General features: G+C 38.3%; 1 non-coding gene across 1 annotated transcript; it reads left to right on the top strand.

Annotated features, from left to right (window-relative positions):
• The first annotated feature begins 3719 nt into the window (after window positions 1–3719).
• On the top strand, window positions 3720–3825 carry LOC117274303 (small nucleolar RNA R71). The gene has a single exon (XR_004504414.1). It is a non-coding gene; the product is annotated as a small nucleolar RNA R71 (small nucleolar RNA).
• Window positions 3826–7882: the final 4057 nt, after the last annotated feature.

The raw sequence follows: 7882 nt of genomic DNA, 5'->3' as shown, positions 1-7882 counted from the left end.
GTCTATCTCGGGAATATATCTCTGGATCATGTTATCAATACAAATCCTAAACAAATATGGTTCATCCCATAAATACATGCGACAATCACAAAAGAACATTTTCTTCTGCACAGAAGACAAGTCATAGGGAACAATACCGCTTGCTAGGTAGTTTGCAATGTCTGTATACCATGGCGCTACCTCAAGGCTCGTGGCTAATAGTTATTCATTTGGGAAAGTCTCCATGATCTCTTCCAACTCAACCTTCTTTTCAGCTCCTTCAAGACTGGACAAGTGATCGGCAACTTGGTTTTTCGTTCAATTTCGGTCACGAATTTCCAAGTCAAACTCTTGTAGCAGTAGCACCCATCGAATCAGGCGTGACTTTGACTCATTATTATCAATTAGGTACCTGAGAGAAGCATGGTCAGTATAAATAATTACCTTCGAGCCTATCAAGTAGGACCTGAATTTGTCAAATGCAAACATCGCTCTAGCATCTCTTTCTCTGTCACTGTGTAATTCAGTTGAGAACCATTCAATGTTCTACTTGCACAATAGATTGGATGCATGTTTTTATCTTTTCTCTGCCCAAGTACTACTCCCACAACATGGTCACTTGCATCACACATCATCTCAAATGGTTGCTCCCAGTTAGGTGCAACTATGATAGGTGCAGACACCAACCTCTTCTTCAATTCCTCAAAAGCTACCCTGCATTCATTAGAAAACACAGAAGGGTGATTTTTTCAAGCAATTTACACAAAGGGTTAGCAATCTTGGAAAAATCTTTTATGGTAACGCCTGTAGAAAATTGGCGTGACCAAGGAAACTTCTTATTGCCTCGACAGAAGTAGGTGGTGGCAACTTCTCTTTTATATCGACCTTAGCACGATCCACCTCAATGCCCTTATTTGACACTAGGTGTCCCAAGACCATACCTTCCTGCACCATGAAATGGCATTTTTCCCAGTTTAGCACCAGATTAATCTCCTTACATCTCTGCAACACTCTCTTCAAATTCTTAAGCAATCATCGAAAGAGTTTTCCACCACTGAGAAGTCATCCATGAAAACCTCCATTATGTCTTCTACCATATCCGTGAAGATGGTCATCATGCACCTTTGGAATGTGGCGGGTGCATTGCATATGCCAAATGACATTCTTCGAAAAGCGTAAATGCCATATGGACAGGTGAATAACATTTTCTCTCTATCCTCCAGGGTAATAGATATCTGATTATACCCCGAGTATCCATCCAATAAACAAAAGTGGGACCTCCCTGCCAATCTATCTAGTATCTGATCAATGAACGATAAGGGAAAATGATCTTTTCAAGTGGCCTTGTTCAATCTTCTGTAGTCCATGTAAATTCTCCATCCCGTGACTATTCTTGTTGAGATCAACCTGTTGCTCTCATTTTGCACAACAGTCATCCCACCTTTCTTTGGCACACACTAAACTGGGCTAACTTAGTTGCTATCTGAGATGGGAAAACTAATTCCCGCATCTAACTACTTAATCACTTCCTTCTTTACAACTTCTTTCATGTTAGGTTTCAGCCTTCTTTGATGTTCTCTGGAAGGTCTATTCCCATCTTCCAGTAGAATCTTATGCATACAGAAGGCCAGGCTGATACCCTTAATGTCTGCAATGGTCCAACCAATTGCAGTCTTGCACTCTTTCAACACCAGCAAAAGTTGTTCTACCTGCACATCTAACAAGCCAGATGAGATAATAACGGGTAAAGTCGAGTTAGGTCCCAAGAAAGCATACCTTAGGTGAGATGGTAACGGTTTCAGCTCCAATTATGGTGGCGCTTCGATTGATGGCTTTGCTGGAGGGGTGTTTCTTTCTTCCGAGTGTAAAGGCTCGAATTCGAGCTCTCTTTTCCAGTACCCTTGCCCTTGAAGAGCCAACACCCATTCTGTCAAGTCTTCACCATTTACTTCTTCTAAGTTCATGAGGTGGGCTGTGAGGGGCTCTTTTGCATTAAGTGCCTCATCATCTTCCTCCATGATCACATCCACTATGTCTAAAAAAGAGCAATTTGCAAACTCACTGGGTCGCCGCATAGAACTTTGCACATTAAATATTATTTTTTTATTATTCAGCCTCATCTTTACCTCCCCCATTTCACAATCAATCAGAGCTCTCCCTGTGGCCAAGAATGGCCTTCCCAAAAATTATGGGAATCCCCTCATCAACCTGGCAGTCCAGAATGACAAAATCTGCTGGAAGCACGAATTTTCCAGCTTGCACAAGTACATCATCAAGTATACCTGATGGCCCTTTCACCGTTCGGTCAGCTAGTTGTAGTAACATGGATGTGGGCCTTACTCTTCCAATGCCTAAAGTTTTATAGATAGACAATGGCATCCGGTTTATACTTGATCCAAAATCACACAATGCTTTGGCAAATGCATAACTACCTATGGTGCATGGAATTGTGAAGCTTCCAGGGTCAGTTAGCTTCTCAGCTATAGGTCTTGTCACAACAACACTACAGGTCTATGCCAATATGACAGTTGCCAAGTCTTGAAAGTCGACGTTACGAGACATCAAGTCCTTCATCATTTTTGTATAACCGGGCATCTCCCTCAAGTCATCAATTAGAGGAATGTTTAACTGAATTTGCTTCAGCATTTTCATGAATTTTTTGTACTGCTCATCCTTCTAATATTTGGCCAACCTCTGTAGGAAGGGTGCTGGAGCTCGCTTCATTTCTGTGGCTTGAGTTAGATTCTACTCAGACACTTTTTCCAATGCCTTGTTTCACTTTCTCAATCTCCTCCGCAACCTCTTTTTCCTTGTTTATTCTGGCTGCACTCTTACTTTTATTAGCTCAGTTGACTCATCTAACTCAATTGGCACTAGCACAAGTATTTCAGTTGACCAACACTCACGGGCAATTTCTTGCTCTAAATAAAGATCTCTACCATTTCTCAAGATCACCGCCTTAAGCTGCTTCGGGGCCTACTCTTTTGGATTGACATGTGTGTCCGCAAGTAACGTCCCTTGAGGACGATTGTTAAGGCCATGGATAATTGCTCTAGTTGAATCTCAATGTACTTGATAGCCCTAGCGGAGTCGTGTGACACTACCTTTTCTTGCGTTTGGTGGACCTTTTCTTCCATTTTCCTGCTGGCCCCAATGAGTTGTTGCAACATTCCTTTAATTTCAGATAACCCATCATCTTGTCTCACTATCTGTTATTGTTGAGGCTATTGATAAGTTAGCTATTGATTTTGCTGGTTGTATCCCTGTTGCCTTTGGTAAGGCACTACTTGACCCTGTGGTCGCATAGCTCCAGAATTGTTGGTGTTATTGTATTGTTGTTGTACTGGTCTATACTGCTGATTTTATTGTCCCCAATTCTGACCACCTTGCCTCTGGCCTCCATAGTTTCCCACGTAGTTTATATTCTCCTGATAGTTCTGGTTGTTACTTTCACCACTCCACGAGCACACATATGGTTGGTGAGGATACTCATTTGTGTCATCAGAGTAGCCATATTCTTGGCTATGGAGTTGTTCGGGTCCAATGCTACTGAGTGAACTATAATGGTGATTGTAGTGTCTATTGTCATCCATCCTGAGTTTTGAGCCATTTTATCTAGCAGGACCTTCCACTCTCAAAATAACTTGCTAAAAAATGCTCCACCTGCTGAAGCATCAAAATTGGCCTTCAAGCTATCTGCCAATCCCATGTAAACCCGTCGTCCCAACATCTGATCTATAATGCCATGATGTGGACACTTAACATCATACCTTTAAACCTCTCCCATATTTCTTGTAATGTTTCAGCTGGTTTCTGCCTGAAGCTCAATATTTCATCAACTTGCTTGGCGATCTTATTAGGTGGGTAACACTTATTCAAAAACTGCTTGACTAATTCCTCCCAAGTGGTGATTGAATTTATGGGGAGTGAATTAAGCCAAGTCTGGGCTTCTCCTGTCATTAAGAATGGAAACAACAACAGTCTTATTGCTTTCGGTGTCACATTTGGTTGCCTTTGCGTGACACAAATTGACCGAAACATTTTCAGTTGCTGCTGTGGATCTTCAATGCAAGACCAGGAGAACAGTCCATTATTTTGCAACAGATGTAGCATGTTGTTTGTGATTTGAAATGACTACGCTTATATCTGAGGGACTGCAATTGCAGTTGCCAAATTTTCAGCGGTGAGTTGTGCCCAATCATATAAAGCTGCTTCTGGCATAAAAGGTGCCACACCCTGATTGTTCGGGTCATTCATATTGTTTCGATTGCCTTGATTACTCGAAACATCATCCATGTCTAATTCAATTTGTTCTATTGGGTGTTGTTGTTATTTGTCTTTCCTGTTTGCACGATTTAATGCCTTGAAAGATTTCTCAGGATCCGGTAATGCTTCAAACAATTCACCAGTTTTTGAGGAGTTTCTAGGCATACACCTATAACCAACAAGACTACAAATGTTAGAATTTCAATATAATGAAGTAAAATGGAAAAAATTGACTAAACTAAGAATCTTAGAAATTCTTCTGGCTGTAATTAATAACACAGTTGCTTCCCCGGTAACGACGCCAAAATTTGATCACGCCCAACTATGCCTCCTAAGAGGTCTAGCGATCGTTGCAAATATAATTCGGTTTACAAGTCCGGAGTGAAATCCCACAGGAAAATAATATACTAGTTACATCCAATAGTTTTGCACGAATTCAAGTAATCAACCTTCAGAAATATTATATAACGATTTGAGAGCTTACTAACTAAGATCAAAGTAATTAAAAATGCAGTAATTTATAACTAACAAAGCAAATATTGTAGACAAGATTTGGAAAAGTCTAAGGTTATGATTTCCCCTATTGTCGAAATCTTTTCCGCTATATTTTCTATGAATTTGCCTAAATATTCTCTACCAATCGTGAGTACTTTAATTGCCGTAGCTCTCTTTCAAGCAACTACCACAATTTACTAGACATATTCTCTCGAATTACGCTAGCTGACACTAATTTACCGCTCATTACGATCGCACCAAGGCTTTGTGATCTCTAATCTCACCTTTAAATCCCCTGTATCGATCTCTCAACTACGTTAGGAGTGTTGTTGTTCAACATCTACTTAAATGTATACTCCCTCTCTCGAGCAATATACATACTAAGTAGGGCCGGTTAATTGAGAGCTCTTCAATTAACAACAATGAAAATATAGTTGAACAAGTATAGAAAAATCAAAGGCAAATCTATATTAAACATAATAGAAAATCATCCTCCAATAGGTTCCATCAAACCTTAGGTAAGAGAATTTAACTACTTATAAATACAACAACAATTAACATAATGTTCAAAGACATTAAACTACAAAGTAAAGAGATAAAAGAAGGGAAAACTCGTTTGATTCTTGCTCCATAGTGCTTTGCAGTCTTTTTCTTCTCCAAAATCATGTTCAGCCCTAGAATAACTCGTTTGGAGAGTATTAATGTCAATCCCCCAGTCCAAATCTGGGTTGGGGTCTTTTAACCCCGCGACTTTTAATTACCGTACTGTAGACCTCGCGAAGCCTGGTCTGTAGAGCGGTCAACCTGGCTATAGACCTCGCGAAGCCTGGTCTGTAGCGCGGTCAACCTGGTTATAGACCTCGGGAAGCCTGGTCTGTTGCACGATTTGGGTACTTGATGCTTTTGGCTCTTTTCTTGTGTTTTTGTCCTCTTTTTGTGCAACTTTCATTCGATAATTTATTCCGATGTTCCTACACATAAAACAACACAATTTAGCGCAATTATCGCACAATAACTCCCTAAACCAATAAAATATAGGGCGAGTAACGTGCTAAAAGTATAACATTCTGGCCTAACATCAGCTAGCGGATTAGTACATTTACAAGATGATAACCGATAAACCAAACCGTTAAGTGTAAATATCCGTCTGATCTGCCCGATAAGCAGCCCTAGTTGGAGTATGTGTTAGGAATATTTATGTAAAGAGATAGTAAAGGCTAATATGGTCAATTTTATTGTTAATTAATATTAAAGGGTGAATTTCTTAATCGGTGTGAAAACAAAGAGTAAAAAATCAATTATTGTGTACCGGATATAGCATAGGCGTAATTGAAGACGCTTTTATATTTCATTTTTTCCCTCAAATTCCCACTCTTCCTTCTATTTACGTTCTATAGTTTTGATCAATGTTTTCTGCTCTTTCTTTATTCTTTCCTACTTTCTTAATTTTATTACTCTTTCCTGTTTATGTTTCCTACTTAAATTGATTTTAGTTGGAGATGTTGTCCTTTTGATCTTTGTTTGAGGTTTTTTCCTGTTAGTTTGTGGAGTTTCTTTTTTAGTTTATGATTTTTCGTATTTATTGATATAGGTTTTTTATGTTTTTGCAGGTTGGTCGGCGTATAAATTTCCTGGATTTGAAGATATTGTTAAAGCTGTTTTGCAAGTGCATTCTTCAAATCCATTATGAGGATAATTGTTACATTGATCGTTACCTTTTTTTGGGAGGAGTAACTGGCTTCTTCTTTCTACTCCGTCTTTTTCCTTTTTCACTTTTTAATTTTTTTTCCTTAATTTTTAAGTAGTGTAGTTTTGTTTGTATAAAATAAAATTTTGACTGATGCAAGGAAAAAAATGCCATTGAATGATTTCTTGCTGTGAGTTCAGGTCAATTTGTTGTATAGCTTCTAAAAAGAATCTTCTTTTTTCTCTTTTGTTATAAAAGTGGGTACCTATTTACCTCTTTTATAATCCTACCTGAGAATATAATTTTGATTTTTGTGAAAAAAATAATTTATATTTTTAAAGTTAAGTAACAACTACAGGGGTGAAAAAAGAAGAACATAACAAAATAGAAGAAACGAATAAGGAAAGAAGTGGGAAAAACGAAAAGAAAATTCTAGGGAGGAGAGAAAAGGGAAACAAAGAAGAAAAAGGAAAACAAAAAAGATAAAAGATACAAATTACAATTGTTTTGTTTTATTCTATCAGCAAGTTGCCAGTGTGTTCTTTTTATAATACTTTCACTGCTAGAAAACTAGCAAAAGTGTAAGAAAAACCGACCAAAATCGATTGAAGTTGAACAAAAACCGACCGATTTCGATCGTTTTCAATTCGTTGAAAAAATAATGGTCGTTAATGCGAGGCGACCGCATACGGTCGATATTTCCGATCGAAGTCCGTCGGTAATCTTCAACGTACTTTGACCAAATAGTCTGACACAAAATAAATTTACTGACCGAATTCGGTCGGAATTTTAATTATTTATTTTTTAATATTATTTATTTCCGACCGACCTAGATCGATAATATTAAATATATTTAAAATTTAAAATAAAAAAATTCCGACCGAAGTCGGTCGGTAAATTGAACATTTCCGACTGACTTCGGTCGGTAGGCGGTCGATTTTCTGGGTAAGTTTTTGGCAGAATACAACTTTTTTATAGCTGCATCACCTACCAACAACCAATCACCTATAATGGTAGCATTACATTGATGTCATTCAACTAATAATGACAACAATAACAACAATAACAACAACATTCAAAACTATATTAGCAATATTTGAAGAGTTTCAAAATACCCAACAACAAAACGTTTCACAAGTTAAAAGTTCAAACATCATTCAATGAGTGTTTTGTCCTATATCATCTCCATCTTCATCTCCACTACTAGAAGCTTCATCGTCGGCATGGTTCGAAGGATCACGATGAGAAAGATTAGTATCTAGGGAAGACTCACGAGACCGGGGAATCGGGAAAGCACCACTAGCAAGAAGAATTGCTAGCTGACCTTGAAGGACATTAAATTGTTGGTCCCTCTTTTCTAGCTGACTTTGAAGGCTATCAAATTGTTTATCTCTCTTTTCTTCTCTAGCCTTTGTCTCTTCAAACTCTACTATCAGCTTTGTGATCTTCTTCTCC

Source organism: Nicotiana tomentosiformis, chromosome 1 (assembly GCF_000390325.3).
Source record: "Nicotiana tomentosiformis chromosome 1, ASM39032v3, whole genome shotgun sequence".
Lineage (NCBI taxonomy): Eukaryota > Viridiplantae > Streptophyta > Magnoliopsida > Solanales > Solanaceae > Nicotiana > Nicotiana tomentosiformis.
Note: the sequence above shows the minus strand (reverse complement) of the source record. Positions and strands in the feature narration are given on the sequence as shown.